General features: G+C 37.3%; 1 protein-coding gene across 17 annotated transcripts in view; it reads right to left on the bottom strand.

The window, feature by feature from the left end:
* DNM3 (dynamin 3) overlaps positions 1-19,016 on the bottom strand; it is a 571,670-nt gene that overhangs the window by 226,632 nt on the left and 326,022 nt on the right. The window lies entirely within an intron of this gene.

Here is a 19,016-nt window from a genome sequence, read left to right as displayed (position 1 = left end):
GTACTCCTACTTGAAAAGGTTGTTGTGAAGATGTAAAAAACAGTGCATTTAACATAGATCTCATACTTAAAGTATGTGAATTTAAAGCTTAACGAGAACAAAACCAAAAACTCTGATTTCTCTTCATGTGATATTCTTCTATTGTGTGATCCTTTCCCTCAAAAACATTTATGTAAAAGCTAATTTGCTTTTATAGTGCATAGATTTCTAGCTCCTTCCAAACTTGCTTCTTAAACATACTCAGAAAAAATGCAGCTAAGTTTATAAACAGAGCTGCAAGGGATTTTTTTTTCACATACTGCAAAACCCAACATTTTGCTATGAGTTTTGCTCTCAGTTCTTTGATGATGCTACTAAAACTGGAAGTCAAATTTCTGCAAAAGAAAAAAAAAAGGAACAAGATAATGGGTATTTCATTTAAATATCACAACAAACTGTTTCCCGGTTACAGAAACTGATGTTCATATCAAATAACTAATCCAATGTCATCCGGCCAGAAAATGGAATATGAGTCCACGTCCATAGCTGCAAAGACACTTTCTAACAAGTCAAGTTTGCTTGGGAAGTTTTCTTTTAAATCACCTAAGATCTTTCTAAGGTTTCTTCCTATCCCTAAGTTCAAGTTAACTATCTCCAAGTTAATTTCCTGTTCCTAAGACTCAAGCTACCAAAATATTTTTTACCAGAATAGTTTAAAAAGACTACTTGGTCAAGACCCATTGGCCATTAGTGGTCACATTTAGAGAGCTTAACAAGCCAGAAAGTCAGTGGATGGCTCAACCATTTGAAAACTAAATACCCTTAGGCAAAAAGTTGTTTTTCCTGAAACCTAAAGCCCAGAAGAGAGGATGAAAGGATTATATGATTCTTCAGGGCTTAATGAAAATAACACAATTACTATTTTTCTTCTGAGAAGCAGCAGTCACAGAAATGTAGCTAGGAAGACTGGACTTTGAGTAGCCCAGAATCCAGATGACACATAGAGGAAGGAGTATTTGAACCCATTCAAGCTCTGGGAGTGCCTAATCTTAGCCCACTCTGGTTGCTGGAAAACTGGAAGACACTTTTCTACTAAGAAGTTTCTGGAGTGAAGGAAAATGCCACTCAATACAGAATACTACCCAGACAACGTGCAGAAACAGAGAAGGAATCTGCCTTGTAACAGGAGTTGGATGGTGACAGTAACTAAAACAAACTATGGTGAAACCTGAACTATGTGAATAATTGTTTAAAAGAAAAAGCTAATGAATATATCCAAAGACTAGTACAATTTTCACAATCCCTGACTTTATCAATCACTAATAAACATTTACACCACTAGACCTATGAAAATTTAAATGCAAAAGAACCATATTCATCCCAAAAATGTATGCCAATTTTCATCTCTTGAAGCAATAGTGTAAACCCCTTCTTTGTGGATCCATCCACCTATCATTATTGCAATTTGGCCTGCAGGACTTGATAATCTATACCTAATTTTAAAATGTCTAAGAAGTGGGGCACATGGGTGGCTCAATAGGTTGAGCATCTGACTCTTTATTTCAGCTCAGGTCATGATCTCACAATTCAGAAGATCAAGCCCTGCACTGGGCTCTGTGATCCGCTGATGGCATGGGGCTGCTTGGGAGTCTCTCTCTTCCCCCCTCTTTCTGCCCCTCCCCTGCTTGTGCTCTCTCTCTCAAAAATAAATGCATAAACATTTAAAAGATAAAATGTCATCAATACAGGTTTTGACAAGCAATAAGACTGTGGGAGGGGCCTATGTCATGTGGAGTCGGCCAGGGACACCTTGCAAATTTAATGTCTGCATTAGGGCTTCCTGTGCAGAGATCTGCTGTGCATTTAATACTTCCAATGAGGGAAAGAAGGCTAGAACAGGAAGAGAATACTTTCAACTAAGCCATGTCTCTCAGGGATCCCATATACTTCAATTGCTTTGTGGAGACAAGCCAGGGCATTTGGTTGCTCATGAGCAACTCTAATCACTCCAGCACCCTGTGGTACTCCAGACACATACTTGGAATATTTCCAGAGAGCTGTTCTCAATCAGGCAATGTCTTGATAACAGAACAACTGTATACTCAGTCCTGTTTAAAGCGTCTATCCTGCCATCACCATTGAACCTTTTGTTAAAATATGCAAGGTTCCTTCTACCCTCTGTGTTAACTCGTACAGGAAGAAGTAATGGACCATAATGAAGAAATAGATGTGCTTCCATATTTTCCCATTATTGTGCAGTTAACCTTTCAAAAAAACGCTGATACAATGAGAGGGAGACTGCATGGAACAACTAATGGAAAAGACATTCATTCATTTAACAAGGATTCACCTCCACCCACTCCAAACTATTGTAAAGTAAATTATAATATAGGTAGTTAAAACCATAAGGATTTTTTTTTATTCTGAAATAGAGCAAAGCTGTGCTAATGTTCAGGAAAACTACGTAACACCCATGAAATCTAACAAGTATAATTACTCCCGGAGATGGTATGTTCATGTTTTCCCTTTGTAGTCTTTTATCTAAAGAACCCAAACTCTCAGAGCATCAGGAATTAATCTCCACTTTGCAGGAAATTGCACTTAAAAAAAAAGTCTTATTGTGGTAATATAAGTTATCAAGACAAGTTTCAAAACTTTAGAGTCTCTCTACTTGAACTTCTTATGAGATATTTTGGAAAAATGTGAGCTGAATAACTAACTGGCTTCAAAGTTTCAGTATGCTGATTTTGATAAATTCTTTGAAGGTAAACTCTGTGCCTGTTTGTTCTGTGTAATATAATTGAGGATCTCAGTTACGTAAAAGAATCATGAGGTTTTCTTTCTTAGTAAGTAATGAGCAGTTTTCAGTTTAAAATTCTGTATGAAATCAATTCTCTGCCATTCATGGACCTGAAAATGAACTTCTAGATGACATAAATCTTTCTTGTTCCTTTTTGGTCTCAGAGCTCCCACTGTTAGCCATGTCAGGATTGTAGAGCATGAAGGTAGGGGAAAGTTAAAAAGAAATTCAAATCAGTGAGTTCTATTTTTTAAGCAGCTCTGATAAAACTGTAAGAGATTAAAAATGGCTCGCAAAAAAAGATGCTGGGTGGGGAGAAGAAGCGTGATTATTCCTATTATTAATTTCACAAACATATTTTAAGCATATACTCTGTCCTAGGTACCTTGCTTGTGCCAGACACTTGAAATACAAAGATGGGTCAAAACCTTTGAAGGTATTCAGGTCTAATGCTGACTTGATACCTGTTGCTAGAGATTACAGAGTTGGCAGCACGTATTCCTGGAACTCAAAAAACTTTCTATATGTGTATCTGTAGATTCTGTATGTGAAATAATTACTATGATAGCAGACAGTACACACAAATCCTTTGTTATAACATGTGTGATGATTCATACATACAGCATGATTAAAAGTATCAAGTGGAGAAGAAAAAGAACAACAACAACAAAATCACAAGAATGTGATTCTCAGGCAGCTAAAGACCTCTCTAAGTGACGGCCTCAGTCATAATTGTCCCACCAATCAACCATAATCTTCAGCTGCAGTATTTTAGCATTTGTCTCATTCAGCGCACATATATCGAACACTATTCTGATTACTGGAGATCTGATGAAAAAAGACTGAATGCCCATCCTTAAGGAGGAATCTGACACACAATCCAACAAACAATACAGCAGAATATGGCTCAGGCCGTGATCTAGGGGTTTATGAGATCGAGCCCTGTATCAGGCTCTGTGCTGACAGCAAGGAGCCTACTTGGGATTCTCTCCCTTTCTCTCTGTCCCTCCTGTGCACTCTCTCTCTCTTTCTCTCTCTCTCAAAATAAATACATAAACTTAAAAAAAATCATTTGATTTTGTTCCATATTCCAAGTACGCAGCACATAAAATGTGCCTAGCACATACAATGTAACTGATAAAAGTTTGTGGAATAAATAAATATTCTTAGCAATGGGAAGAAATCACAAATATATAAATGCTGGCTTGGAGCAGATTAAAAATTTTAGTAGAGAAAAAAATTTTAGTTGAGAAATGCTACAAAGACATATAAAATTAATATTAAAAATAGGGGTTTTACTAAATAAAAGCACTGAAGGTTTACATGCAATATTTGCTTTAAGGCACACTACCCTGGCCTGGCAGTGGTTAGGAAAGGCTTCGTGGAAGAAACAAGGAGCCTTGCAGGATTGCTCTAAATTTCATGAGATAGAAGAATGGTGGGCATCCTGTAGGGAAATCACTTTTGAAGGTCCGTGAGGATACCAGTTTAGCTAGAGATTTGGAATGGGGCAGATAACATAACTTATAGACCAGGACTGGATTTAAGAGATTTTACATACTAAGGCTCAAGTATTTGAACTGTATCCTATAAATTATAGGAAACCACCAAAAGCCTTTGAGTAGCATGGTAACATAAAAGCTATACATATTTTTATATATTAAACATATTGAAATATCTTTATTCCCTTACAAACATACACTTTAACTTATTTCTTTTCTGAAATGCATTATAGTCTTAGGTCTTTTGTTTTCTACTTTTTTTGAAGTTTTTTTTTTTTAATGTTTATTTTTGAAAGAGAGAGAGACAGAGCGTGAGCAGGGAAGAGGCAGAGAGAGAGGGACACACAGAATCGGAAGCAGGCTCCAGGCTCTGAGCTGTCAGCACAGAGCCCAATGAGGGCTTCGAACTCACAAACTGCGAGATCATGGCCTGAGCCAAAGTCGGATGCTTAACCAACTGAGCCACCCAGGCACCCCTTTTGTTTTCTACTTTTTAAAAAACTTTTTACTTTGACATAACGTTTGAGTTACCAAAGAGTTGGGAAGACAGTACAGAGTTCCTTCCCATCTACCCTTCACCCAATAAAGCTGTATTTTTGAAAGATTAATTGGGTTAAGGACCAGTTAGGTCTTTAACACATAGATACATATAACCCGATTTACTAAGATTGCTTCTTTGGATAGACTAAAAATGGCCAACTGCCGAAACTAGATCATGAACCTACATTATAAACTTGGTTGAAATGACTCGCTTGCCTCTGTGCCAAGTCCTCAGCCTCCGGACAAAGAGTTGCATGTGCCCTCATCATACCCACAAGGGACGCATGCCCTGGGCTTTGAAACCAAAGCAGAGCAGAGCTTCAGTGTGGCTCATCCACTTTCCACCGTGGGTCGGCGCTGACCTGTCGGTGGTCCTCGGGAGAAAGTGCCCTTCAAAGACCATCTACCCACAATCTTCTTCACACACCATCCTCACCCCGGGAGGAAGAATTGCTGTGGTTCGGTAGATTGGGCCACCCTTGCTAAGTGATGGATAGGGATCCAGCAGCATGCACAGGTGTGGCTCCTCCTCTGGTTTATGTCTTCCCTATGCTTGGCATTTCCAGAGCCAAGGCTCATTTCTCCCATCCCCAAACACGTCACTCTAACTTGAGTCTTTGTTACATGTGGTAGGAGTGAGATAAGAAGGAAAAATCGTAGGTATGGATGTGAGTATAGAAGAGGCCCCTTTGGTTTGAAACTATCTGGGCCTCATCACCTCAGGAGAAGTGACTGCTGCATATAGGTGGTCCGGCCCAGGCAGCTAGAGTTCTTTGCACTGGGGTGTGGGGCCAAATCCCCAGCAAATAATGAGGTGCTATTTTCCTTTTCCTTGCCATTATTCCTTCTTCAGAAAACACGAGGAGAGTGGTTGCTCTAGTCTCCAGAGGATATGGGTATTTCTGGTCCTCTGGCCATAATACTTAACAGCACCCTAAGCTAATCACAACCCTTAACACTGGCTATTGCTTTAACTTGCATTTTATTATATTGGTACATAGTAGCACCAAAACAAAACAAAACAAAACAAAAAAGCTAATTCTCTCCTTTGATCCCTGCATCAAGATAACAGAAAGTAGGGAGCTACTATTCAGTTGTTTCTAATTGTATTTTCTTTTCTTACTTGAAAAAGTAGTTAATTCAATATGAAGTCTCAAGGATACCTGTTTATGTGAAAAGGCAGAATCTTACCAAATACTTGCTTATGTTAAGTGCTTTAAAAAAGATTCATGCTTCTGTATCAAAGGAATATTTAAAAGATTAGACAGGGATTCATTCTCAAAACACCCTCTGCATCCATTACTCAAGGTCTCCTTACTTGAAGCCCTGAAAACAATGAAAAGAGTAACTAAACATTCTCATCTAATGATCTCAGACTAGCTTTAAAAGACTGAAGTAAATTATTCTGGGAAACCTGACTTTCTTTTTTTTCTGTTCCAAAAAAAAAAAAAAAAAGGTTTAGTATTCTAAGGTAACATTTATAATGGTTTCAATACATTCTCACATAGTTCAAAATTCAAAAAATATAAAAAGGTGTTTGAGGAAAAAGTCTCTTTCTCACCGTTGGCTGGAATATTTTTAAAGCAAGAGAAATACATTAGAAAGTCATCTCTCTCTTTCTCTTTTGTTTTCTTGTCCTGCATGTTCATTTATGTTTCTGAGTAGTTGTCACCATGACAACATCTTATATTAAGCTACTTAACATTAATCAGATCAGAATTTATTGCTAAATGTTTAGAATGATACTTTTTGAGCTTAAAAATCATGAATTCTCTAAGGGAAATCTCAAAGCTGATAATCAAGCAACAACAGATATGCCATTGTATTATACCAGTTTTGAAGTATGTTCTTTATATAAAACTCCATGTAAATAATCAAAAGCAGAGGTTAGGCAAGAAATTATGCATTGTTTTCAGTGACAATGATAGCATATGTTGCTGTTTCCTACCATTATAAAAACATTTACTAACATAAGCCCATGCCCTATATATATTTGTTGAGTAAATTCTTTGAAGTACATGAATAGCAAGAAATTTCACAAAATGATGGAGACAGACAAAACTAATTTTTCAATTCCTTTGCAAATATACTTAAACCAAAAGACTGCCTTAGAGAATCATGCTTTTAGGAAATAAGATAACCAATCATCCAAACAAAGTGGATAAATCCCATTTTTATAAAATAATCACTGAGAGAAAATCCACAAGCTATCATGGTAGTACCCCCTGGAGTTTAACAGCAATCAATTCCACACAGTGCTCTCTTTTGCTCGATCTACGTCTCTGGTAGCAATTTACACTAATTTATCTTGTTTACTTTCCCTTGGAAGATGAAGTGTGGCTGAACATCCTTCTTCCACTGAAATCTAATTTACTTAAAGACAGTTAAGTTGATTTTAAGCTTCTTCCTCTGTCAAAATACCACCTTCTTTCTTAAACTCAATCCCCCTCTTCCTGCCCACCATACTGCCACATTCCAACCCCGAATCATTTTAGTTGCTCATCTATCGTGCCCTCCTTTACTTTTTCATATCTTTCATAGAATCTGAACATGTCTCCTTAAATAGATATGACTAACGCCAAGCACGGGGGAAACATTATTCTCAGGTGATACTTATTGTGTCTTCCCCTCACATTCCAGCAACACTCTTGACTTACTTCACATCTCTATTTTTTTATTTGAATGTGAAAAAAAAATTTTTTTTTTAATTCTTAATAAGAGTCCTACAATACTGAAGTTAAGTTGAGAAATGGGTCATGGTTAACATTCAGGTCTTGGTTTGTTCTCTTTAGCCCCATACCATTCATTTGTTCTTCCTGAGCTGTATTCTACTTTTTATTCATTGTTTGACTACACAGCAAGTGCCACTTTGTATTTGGATCATACAGGGAGGTTAACATCACCGCCTAATTTAGTGTCATCCAAAACTAATGAACTTATTCTGGAGTCTGTCATCAAAATCACTGATGAAAAGAGTAAACAATCCAGTCCCCAAACCAAACTTAATACATTCATACTGTTTTAAACAGAGTGTTTCAACCTATTAATAGAAGAATTGCTAAGATTTTTAAAAGTAATTCACATTTTATAGCAAATACCAGACCAATTACTTTGTATCATCCCTCAGCGAAATTCTACTGGGCGCATTAGCTGATATTTTGCATCTGTTTCACAGAGACACTCAGGAAACTCATCAACAGGGAGCCAAATTCCTGCTGCAGGAGAATGGTGAAGTCAGAAATACAGTCTCAAGTTTCCTAATAGTATTCTGGGCTGTATCACTCAACTGATGAGTACATCATCTATTTCTTAAAATAGATCTCATGAACATCAACTTAAAACTGAATCTTGTTCATGTCTGAAGGTAAAGAAACATGTTTATTTGTACATATTGCTCAATTTCTGAAGAGGATGAATTCACGTGAAAAATAAGTTTAGTTCCATGTGAGACAGGCTATAGTCAGCACGGCAGTCTTGGGCTGTACCTTGCTGTGAGAGGAGCTGTCTGGCAGAAACACAGCAACAGAAGTCATTTGATGATGGAAACTTATTTTCAAGTAAGAGCTCGTCTTTTGAAGAGATTACGTTGAACACAGCATGCGCCAACGCGGACACGTGAGAGTCTGATGACTCTAGCAGGGTGCTTGTTCTTTCCTTTTGCCCCATCCTACTACCTCTGTGTGCAGCTTGACAGGGAACAGAATGCTAAAAAGGGCAGAAATGAATGAAAAACTAGTGCCGGTACATCTCAAACTGCAAGATAATTTTCCACAGGCAGTGTGCGACTGCTGAAATGACTTGAGTCACTTGTCTCCTTTATTTCTGTACCGTGTTTGTGAGCATGTCATTGTGTACACATAGCAGCCCGCAAAACAACCCTTCTGTTTAAAACTTGATCAGGGGCATAAAGAAGAGAACCTTTAGGACGAGATCCCTGGTTTCTATCAACACCAAGATTATTCATTCAAAGGATTATGATTTTAGTATTTAAAACAATATTTAGTTTATCCAATCATGATACTTATAACTGTACCTCACATGGTTGAATGCTAGGAAATCTTTTATTTTCTAGTCGGCACTTTTTAAAAGAAAAATATTTTTTTCTTTATTATACATCAAAACTCTCATTTACATTTTATATTTTTTATCTATCTCTGAAAACAAACCTCACAGAATTTTATGTACATAGTGTATCCCTGGATTTTAAATTCGGACTGTAATATCTTACCATTGATTTGCTTCCACTGACTGGAATTTTTTTTTTTTTTAAATCAGCAGAAACGAAAAGTCCTCTCCCTGGCTCTCGAGGAAGGATGTCACCCAACCCCACTCTATCCAATCTTGTGTCCCTCCCTCCCCCACTGCTCTCTCTCTGTTCTGGACAAGCTATCTTGGATATGTTCCAAGCCCACCTCTTCCACTGTCTGTTCCTTTTGTGCATGTTGTTGTTCTCCTTAACAGGAATGTTCTCCTTTTTCTATGTGTTTCTTCATAGCCTGTGCACTTTCAAGGTCCACCTTCTCCTCTAATAAGCCTTCATCGGTTGGTCCCTGATATCCCTCTCTGTGTCTGTCATTGTATCACTTGGATCTTAAGCAGGTCTCTGGCACCAATCTTACCTTCTCCTATTCTTCCTATCACCCTATCCCAGCCCCACTGGCCTCCCGGCATACGCTAGCCTCAGGGCCTTTGCATATGCTATTCTCCCTTTCTGGAAAGGTTCTTTAGCCAGCAGTCTACATGTTCATATCCTTACCACTTGCAAATACTTGCTCAAACCTCTTGTTTCCTAACCACCCTATTTAACATTGCAACTTCAGATTCCCTACTCTCTTTTCTTGCTTTAATTTTTTTTCATTGAACTGGACAGTCACGAAGACAAGAGTTTTTGTCTTGTTATTCACTGTTGTATCCCCAGTGCCTATAATAGTGTCTGGCACATATAAGTGCTTTAAATATCTGCTGAATAAATTCATGCCAATTACATCCTAAGAGCTTAAGTATACAAATTAAATAAATTCATTGAAATTTATGTTCTTAGTGCTTAATAAGTAATATGTTATTTAATCCTCCCAATACCCTATGCGAAAGGTTCTGTTATCATCCCAAGTTTACAGATGGAAAAATGGAACACACAGTCAAGTAAATTAGCTATGTAGGTAAGTGATTAGTAAGTAGTCGCACTGGGACTCAGGTGTTCTGACTACAAAAGAACAAAACTCTTTCACACCTCACATGTCTTTTAACTTCCTCCAAATGCTCTTATATAGGTTCTATCCTTACCACAAACTGCTGACCGCTTACTGTAAAGAGTGAATTTATGTATGGTATATATCTCTTTCTAAAAAAGAATGTGAGGCAATTAGCTTTAGATATTATTTTCTTATAAGCAGGAAGAGGACAAGGAGGGATGGGAGGGAGAAGAGGAGAGAAAGAAGAAAACAAATGAAGAAATTGTTTACTATCTTTACTATCACAATTACCAACCAACATTAGGGGAAAGAAATTGAGAACCCAGGGTTTGGCTCTAGTGTCTTCTAGAAGGTATTAGTTAAGAAAAACATCCTGAATGATCTGGAACACACAAAAAGGTCCATACTAAGTCTAGCTACTTAAAAAGATTTCAAAAATACAAATTGCAGGCACCCAGGTCTATGAGTGCCACAGAGCCCGGCTCACAGGATGAGGTAGGAGTGAGGCATAAAGCTTGGTTCAGAAATTTTAAGTAGAAACAATAATACCAATGAGGCTAACTGAACTGACATTCAGACCATACACTGATCAGATTTTTACAGCCAATAGCAGTTCTAATTGGTTGGTGCCCCTACTGTACTTATTGTGAAGTATCTTGAAAATCATCCCTGAAGCTAACATTTATAAAGCACTTAATAAATGCCAGGCACCATGCTGAGAGCTTCCACAAGTTAATTCATGCAATCCTCATAACCACACCCAAATCACAAGGGTGGCAAGTAATGCTCCCAAGGCCACACAGCAAAATGGTAGAACCAGACACACACCCAGGCCTTCTAGCTCCCTAGTCTATTACTGTTAGATGAACCTGAGCATCTATACAAGTATACATTTATCCAACTCATTCTTCTCAACAGTAGTTTTTGCCCCTTAAGTCATCCCAAACAAACTTCTTGAAGGCATGCGTTTTGCATTATTTCCGCCTCTAGCACAGTGTCTGTGACATGGTAGGAGTCTGACAAACGTTTAGGAATGAATGAGTGAATGGGTGAACAAATGAATGGAGTGGCCAGAAGTTTATTTTTTATGTGTGATCTGAAAAATGGCACTTTCCAAACACACAGGACACCTTGGTTATGAATGCAGGCTTAGACAAATTATGTATTAGTTATTAAGAGAAGCCAGCTAAAAGTTTGCAGATTGGAAGTTAAAATGGTAAAACAGCAGCCACAAACAAACAAACAAAACCACCATGTTAAACAAAAGTAATCAAAATAAACCTTAAATAATTCTGCCTTCCTTTTCTACCATAAAGTAGGAATTGAGCTGTGTGAGGAAAAGTTTTAATCCACTCAAATATATGATGAACTTAATGTTATAATCTTGATCTCACGGGTTTTTTCAAAGCACAAGGCCCCCCTGAATTTAGAAATGCATGTCTGTTACTCCCAAACATGGGAAAGCACAATCTGGTTACGTTTATTAAAGGGAAATCACAATTGGAATGATTGGTCTTTATGTTTTAAATGCCAACATTTTTATTATTCACAATCCATTTTATCTTAATCGAGTTTATTCCTTTTTAAATACCAACTTCAAAACATATTTAAATTGTATAAGGGCCACTAATAAGAAAAATAAAAAAAGAATCTCCAGACTATTTTTCTGAAAATAAACAGTTCAATCCTTCCCCTTTGATCTGCCCCACACATATACCTTTTCATATAGAGTTTTAAAAATAGCTAACTTAAAACGTTAGAGTAAAATTCTGCCATCTCTAGAAGGGATGATTTAAAACCAACCCCGAAAAAGGGAGTTTTCCTGCTTCCTTCCCTTTTCTCACTCTGAAAATAATGTCTGCCTACTAAAGACTAGCATGAGACTTTCGTTTTAATCTCAACTGAAGCAAATGTTATGGCTGTATTACTACTCATCAACAGGAAGCAAAATTACTCATCCATTCCACTGAGATATCTAAAAGTAAAAGACTCAACACATTTTCTCCCTTCTTAAAGGATCCTATGTGATGGGATTAAATTTCACAAATTCCAGAATACATTTACGATACGGGATTTTAAAATTTTAATCCCTTTGCCATTCACTTTAGTTTCAAACAGCTTGTTTATCTTCTTCCTGCTAGCACAAAATGCAGTGCAGAAATGGAAACCAGATTTCTTTATGTAGTGAATTTCATGTGGTTTCCACATTTCTCCTGGCAGTAGTTTCCCAGCAGACATTCAACTAAAAAATTCCTCCTTGTGATTTTTAAGTAAGATGGCATCTGTAGCATTTGTAGCACATTCTAAGCACACTCTCAAATGTACTACGAATGGCCTATGTATTATAGCATTCTAATTGTGGGTTAAAGTCTAAAGGCATAAAGGTAAATAGAAATGCTATGTATGTAAATTAGGAAGAAGATATTTAGTGGTCTTGATTCTTACTTAAGAAGGAATCCCCTTTTTTGACTCTTCACATTCAGGATAAACTCAGATTGATCACTATGTATTTATTGACCTGATTCAATATGAGAAGCCATTGTGCAGCCGACAGAATCTACAGTTGTAGCCCCTGCCTTCAAGGAGCTTAGAATCAAGTGTGAAAGGAGAAATATAAATATCAGAACAAGCGAAACAACAGTCTGAGAAGAATCAGCAAATGGATGAAAGAATGAATTGACTGCACAATAAAGTCTGTATGGTTATCTGAAAATATTTGGCATGCAATATTCTTTGGAGCCATGAGAAAGCTGATTTAAAGTATAACAGTATGATCTATCTAAAGCTCTAACATTCTCTCTCTTCCATTCCAAAGGCATTTAATGTTTTGTTTTATTTTGTTTTAAATGAAAAGTCACTGGCTCATAAGACAATTATTTTAAAGGCCACAAGGAAGTATAAAGGCAATGTAATTTAGTTTAGGAATTACTTGTTTTAAGCAATGCATACAGAGGGTTAAATTCATCTGATTGAAAAATTAAAGAGAAAAAACAAAATCTTTTAAAATAGTTGAATACATATTTTCACTGGTTGCTCAATTCCAATCCCTTGTTCTGAAGAAAAAGCAGGAAGAGTCGAGGCTGGAGAGAAGAGGGGAGAGCAAGAGAAAGTCTCACACTGAGCAAAAGTGGGGTGGAGAGGGAAGATGGAAAAGTAGAAACGAGGAGGAGAAGAAATGAATAAAAATGAGCAGTAAGCCTATTTTACTGAATGCCTTTTGATCACTTGGTGGAGATACACTGGCACGTAATCATGGAGGGACATTGACACCTATCACTGCCTTTTGACACAATGACTAGTTGAATTTCCTCCTTTTAAACATGCAGGGCCACCACATAAGTCATCAGGTAGAAACAGTTCTGCTAGAGCACTGTAACCACCTGCCCCAAGGTACCACCATGACAACTCTCCAAACCATTGCCATATGAATTATTGCAGAATGTTTTCAAAAGTATCTCAGTTTGTTTTATCCATATCATTTAATTCAGGCCTTCTCCCAATAACCTCCTCCCAACCATGCCTCATTTGACAAATAAGAAAATAGCAGAACTGAGCTAGACCCAATCAATTCTGGTGCTCCTTCTCTTATACCTCAGTTGTATCCAACAATACAAAGATCTAACTATATTGTACACCTGAAACTAATATAACACTGTATGTTAAGTAACTGGAATTAAAACAAAACCTCTTTTAAAAAAAGGTTTAACTTCAAAGAAGTGAAATCTCTTCCAAAAAGATGAAATTTTGAAATCAAATGCAATTAATTAAATCTGTACAAAGGTTATATCACCAAACATCTTCTGCCCTAGGCACTGAGTGACTTGGCTTTAGTGTTTTCACTGTGAATGTTAATTCAAAACCTCTATTTCATGGTCACGGTATACAGCGGTAAACAAGGGAACCGTACTGTGAAAATTATCGTACACTGTTAAAACAGTCTTCAGCATGGCCTTTCCAGTTTCCATCAGCACGCACATACACAAAAATTCACCGAAACTCTCCTACATTGAATGTGAAGGAGGTATGTATCATGTACCGTGGGAATGGTAGTTTTAAGTGGAGAACTTTTATACACTCAGGAAATCCTGCCTATGTATAAGACACAGAGAAACACACTGAAAATGATCCAGTAGAGGGATGCCGCAGAAATGGCTCTTCATCTAAATAAGTCTGAATGTACAACATACAATCTAAACAAAATCAAATTAAACAATAATAAAATACAGTTAGAATCAACATCAACAAATTAGATTCAACCTAACCAGTATTAGCATTACTGCGTGACCAACACTGATTATTTTATGATGTGAAGGCAAAGATGGAACTAAAATTAAGGCTGATTTAGAAAACAGATAGGACAAAATTTAGTGGAAAATCACCTCCCACTAGCTTTCTTGTACTGTTAAAGGTTAAAAAAAAAAAATGAGGGACTAAACTTTCCAAAAATTAACCAATTGAAATGTGGTACTGAAAATTTCATGGTCTGGAATCACGAAAAAAGGGAGGGAAGTCCACTATCCTCAATCTGGCTTCACTACTGACAAAGGCAATTCTACAAAAGTCAAAAGGTTCTTCTCAGGCCACTTATTATGGCTCCTGTTGTTTTCTCTGTTCAGAAGACTTGAACTTCTTTAGTAAACTTCTCAATAATAGAATTTCAGTAGGCCCTGAAAATGCAAGTTGAATTCTAGGCATTGGTTCCAGTAGGTGACACAAACACTGGGCCAGGTAGCACCTAAGGCCACCCCCGAACATTTTCAGTGGGGTCCAGATCTCTTAGAGAAAAAAGAAAAAAAAACAGAAAACTATTTAAAATTCTACTAGTTCTCCAGCAAAACAAGCCAGCATTTCAAAAGCAATCATCATCCACTCTGGCCAATGAAATCCAAGACTAGTTCTTTCTTGAAAAAACCAAGGTGAAACGGAAAGGAAATAAACTGGACCAGAGGAATACATTCTGTTACAAAGCAGAGGTTGGGGGTAGACTTCTCCCTAACAAAACTGAACCAGGAGTACACAAAATGTGTGTGCAGTTTTCAAATACAAGCAGCAATAGCTGCGCCTCTGCAGAAATCAGTCCCCTTAAAACACTGCATTTGCAAAATTATGAATGCATTTCCCATCTAATTTACACTTGTTAACCTTCAATTATTCCTGTAAAGCTCTGATGGGCACAATTTTAAAAAAATGACTGAAACGTGCACACACTAAAACTAATGTCTAGGATTACAAAAAAAATATTGAACATGCTCTAGCCTTGAAAAGAATAGGTTTCTTTAAAAAGGGAAAGAAGTGATTCTGATGTTGGTAATTCTCATAAAATCTGGTTTAGTTTAAACACACACACACACACACACACACACACACACACATCTGTACCCACACATCCATGCACATTTAGATACATATGTGTGTTTTAACATACACATACAGAACTATAATAAAAGTGGATAAACTTATGGGTTTTTCAAAAAGATTCTCCAACAGGCTATCTTAAGGAGCCAGCTACCACTGCAGTGTTTTCAAAACAATCCTATCATCTTTCTATTAGAATCAAGTATTTAGTTCTGTTTTTTACTAGTTCTACATGTACATGGTTTAATAACCTAGCGAGATTATAAACACCTTGAGGAAAATAATACACTTTGTTTCTGAACAGTACTTGCTGTTGCTTGGGCTTTGGAGTCATGGTACCTGACTTGGAATCAGGGGTCAGTAACTGAAGCCACGTGGGGGCCTGGCTTGCCCTCACAGCAGCACCCAACCTGAATGAGGCCCACCTCTGGGCCAGGCCCTGTTCCAAGCTTTTATCACACGTTAGCCTTTTTAGACCTCAAAGAAACCCTATCTTACAGATAAGGAGACCAGAGCCCAGAACAGTTAAATAATTGCTGAGCTCACATAACAAGTTGTGAAGCCAGGATTCAAACACACATGGTGTAGCTCTGGAACCCTCACGCTGCATTGCCTCCTGGAGCTCCCACTTCCTCATCTGTGACCATGGAGAAATCCTACCATCAGGGTTGTTGGATTATATTATATTACATGTGAAAAACCCCAGCACAGGGTGCCTGGGATAAAATAAGTGCTCAAAATAGGTATTAAAGAAACAAAACAAACCTTTAAAAACGGAAAATTGTATACTTCCCTTTCTCTACAGCTTTTCCACTATAGGCCTGGATGTCAGTGAAGTTACATAATCTGATTCTGTAAGGCAAACTGAAGCCATTTTTGGTTGTTTACTATGCAAATAATGTAAGTGTTTATAAACATACGCGATTAATACTCATTGGCAACATGTAAATAACCTTTCAACATGAACTAATTTATACACTAAGTGCTTTGGTAGGGGGGGTGGGGTGGGGAGAGGGCCTGTAAAAGTAAAGCACATTCCCATGGTGGCATGAATAGAAGTATTTTAATATGGGCTCATATGTCGCTTGAATAAATTCTCTGGAGTCTGAACAGAATCAAGAAGCTAGCGATTTTATAATATACTCAACTAAACAGATTTATGTTGGATCAAACCCTTTTAGCAATTCATATAATTTGTATTTCCCCTTTTGAATATACCAGAGGATTATAAATCCTAAAATAAAGACACAGTGTCCTACATTACCCAAGTATGCCTATCATCACTTAAAAACGTGGAGCTTCTAAAACGACCTACTACATAATTGCAGGTATTTGGGGTAAAGGAGAAAGTTTCCTTTCACACACATGCTTCCTTGTAGCCAATATGCTTCACTAGACGCTCTGGCCACAGAAAGGACACTTTCTCTACACCTGCAAAAAAGTGGTTTCTAAGTCTTTATGTGATGTATACAGACATTTTTTTCCTTTTTGATATCATACATGCTCGTTTCTGAGTCATACTAAGGAAATAAAATATTGGTGATGCCAAAAGACATCAGGAGGCAATATTCTAAAATTGTCAGTGACCCTAGGACACCATATTTCTCTGGTCCAAGTGAGCTAGCTCTCATTTTAAAGTCTGATTGTAACGTGGAATTCAATAGAACGCTTCAATAGATAGCACATAGCATTCAGATGATGCTCATCAGCTTTTGGGGGTTGAAGCAGGCAGCAGACTGCATTCCTAGGACGCTCTCACTTAAAATCTGCCTAGAAAGGCCAGCACCAATTTTCCAATCCCTTTATCTTGCCTTCCCCTGAAGATTTCAAGACAGTGCTTCAAATTTTACTAGAGTCATAAATCATATATTTACCTTCCTGCGACTGGTTTTCAAGAGAGCCAGAGTTTTTAAGGTTTGTCTGCCGGATGTATTATGTTACTGAAATATAGAAATGGCTGCTGTGCACGCCAGTGGTTAGTAAAACTCAAAGGCGTAACATTATCTTTCTCAATTGATTTGAGGAAAGAATGTTCATAAAATATATACTGCTTTTGGTTAGACGCTGATTTCTAAATAAACAGACTCAGCAATGGAAATTCTAGAGACAGGCAAAACAAAACATGCATTAGTAAATGTACGCTTTAAAATCAACTCTCTCACAATCTTCGCCTTTCGTAAGCTTTTTGAAGATTGCAAAGTCAGTTGCATTAAATTTATGATTTATAGCTGTTCTAATTTCACTTCTTTTTCGGTTGTTGAAGGAAAATCTGTTAACTCTTCTGAACTATTTCTCCTCTATTTCACAGCCTCTGATTTGCATCTCTCTGCCTAAAAGGGCACTTCACTGCAGTGATCTGAAGGCAGCCATTTGAAAGTCAGGGAAGGACAGAAAGGGGAAAGCTTTGCTACAACAAATCTCCCAGTCCTTTTGGGCCCTAACAAAATAGGAAATACTGGCGATTAGGGGATTGCATTGCCTCCAATAAAACAAAACAAAACAAAACAAAACAAAACAAAACAAAACAAAAAACAAGTGCTAATCCACATCACATAAAGCCAAACTAAGTGGGGCTATCTTGTCTAATTTGCAACGAACTGGGGTCAACTAGATTTTTATCTCAAATACAAACTGGGAAGGAGAAAACAACAAGAAAGGAAACGCCACAACTTGGTTAGATCCTGCTTTTCACACAAGATTATATGACCGATAGCTACACAGGATGCTTCCAGAAGATTACAAGGCCAAAAATAAGCAAGGAAATATGGCTGGCCCAATGTTCACATTTATTTATAAAAGAATAGCGCTATCGGATACACAGCTGCAGTACACCAATAGAAATGTTACAATTGCATCCATATTTTCCATTTAAATTTAGAAAATAAGATGCTGTAATTCTTGAATTATTGTCCGGATAAATGTTTGATCAGAAACCACCTGAATACTATGTAGCTTTTATTCATTCACCAGTTTCTTGAATGGCCTACCACAGGCAAATTGAAGTATAAAGATACTGTCCCTGCCTTCAATCAGCTTATATTCTATTTGGGGAAAAATCCATATATGTGAAATATTTGGTAACATTTCAGTACAAAACGAAGAGAAGGCAGCAGATAATTAACAAATGAATCACAGGCAATATAAGTGCTATAAGAATTCTGTAGGGGAAAAAATGGTCTCTGAGGGCTGACAATATGCTTCGGGGCACAGGTGTTTGAATTAGAAAAAAGATGCGTTCTGTCACTTACTGTAATTCCACAAAGTAACATGCTTAACTTCGAGCCTCAATTTCATCATCAATAAAATGGGAATGATGATAGTATCTGCCCCATAGGATTATTATAAGTAACTGACACATTGTATGTGAAAAGATTTTGTAATCTTTAAAGAAGCCATAAATGGCCATTGAGGAAGGTGGTAAAAAGAATCACCCAAAACTGTTACCATTAATTTGGGAGAGCAGAAATGTTAGGAGGTTGGAAGGGAACATGATTAACTTTTTCTTCACATACTTTCTATTGATTGAACTTTTATAGTGCCCGTGGCACTAATTTTGTAACACAAAAATTAAAGCTATATAAATACTATCTGAAGTAGAGAGTATAAATACTATCTGTGACACCATATCTGGATGTCACAAAACACTCT

The sequence above is a fragment of the Panthera leo genome, chromosome F3, assembly GCF_018350215.1.
Source record: "Panthera leo isolate Ple1 chromosome F3, P.leo_Ple1_pat1.1, whole genome shotgun sequence".
NCBI classification, from domain to species: domain Eukaryota; kingdom Metazoa; phylum Chordata; class Mammalia; order Carnivora; family Felidae; genus Panthera; species Panthera leo.
This window is presented reverse-complemented; position numbering and strand designations above follow the sequence as displayed.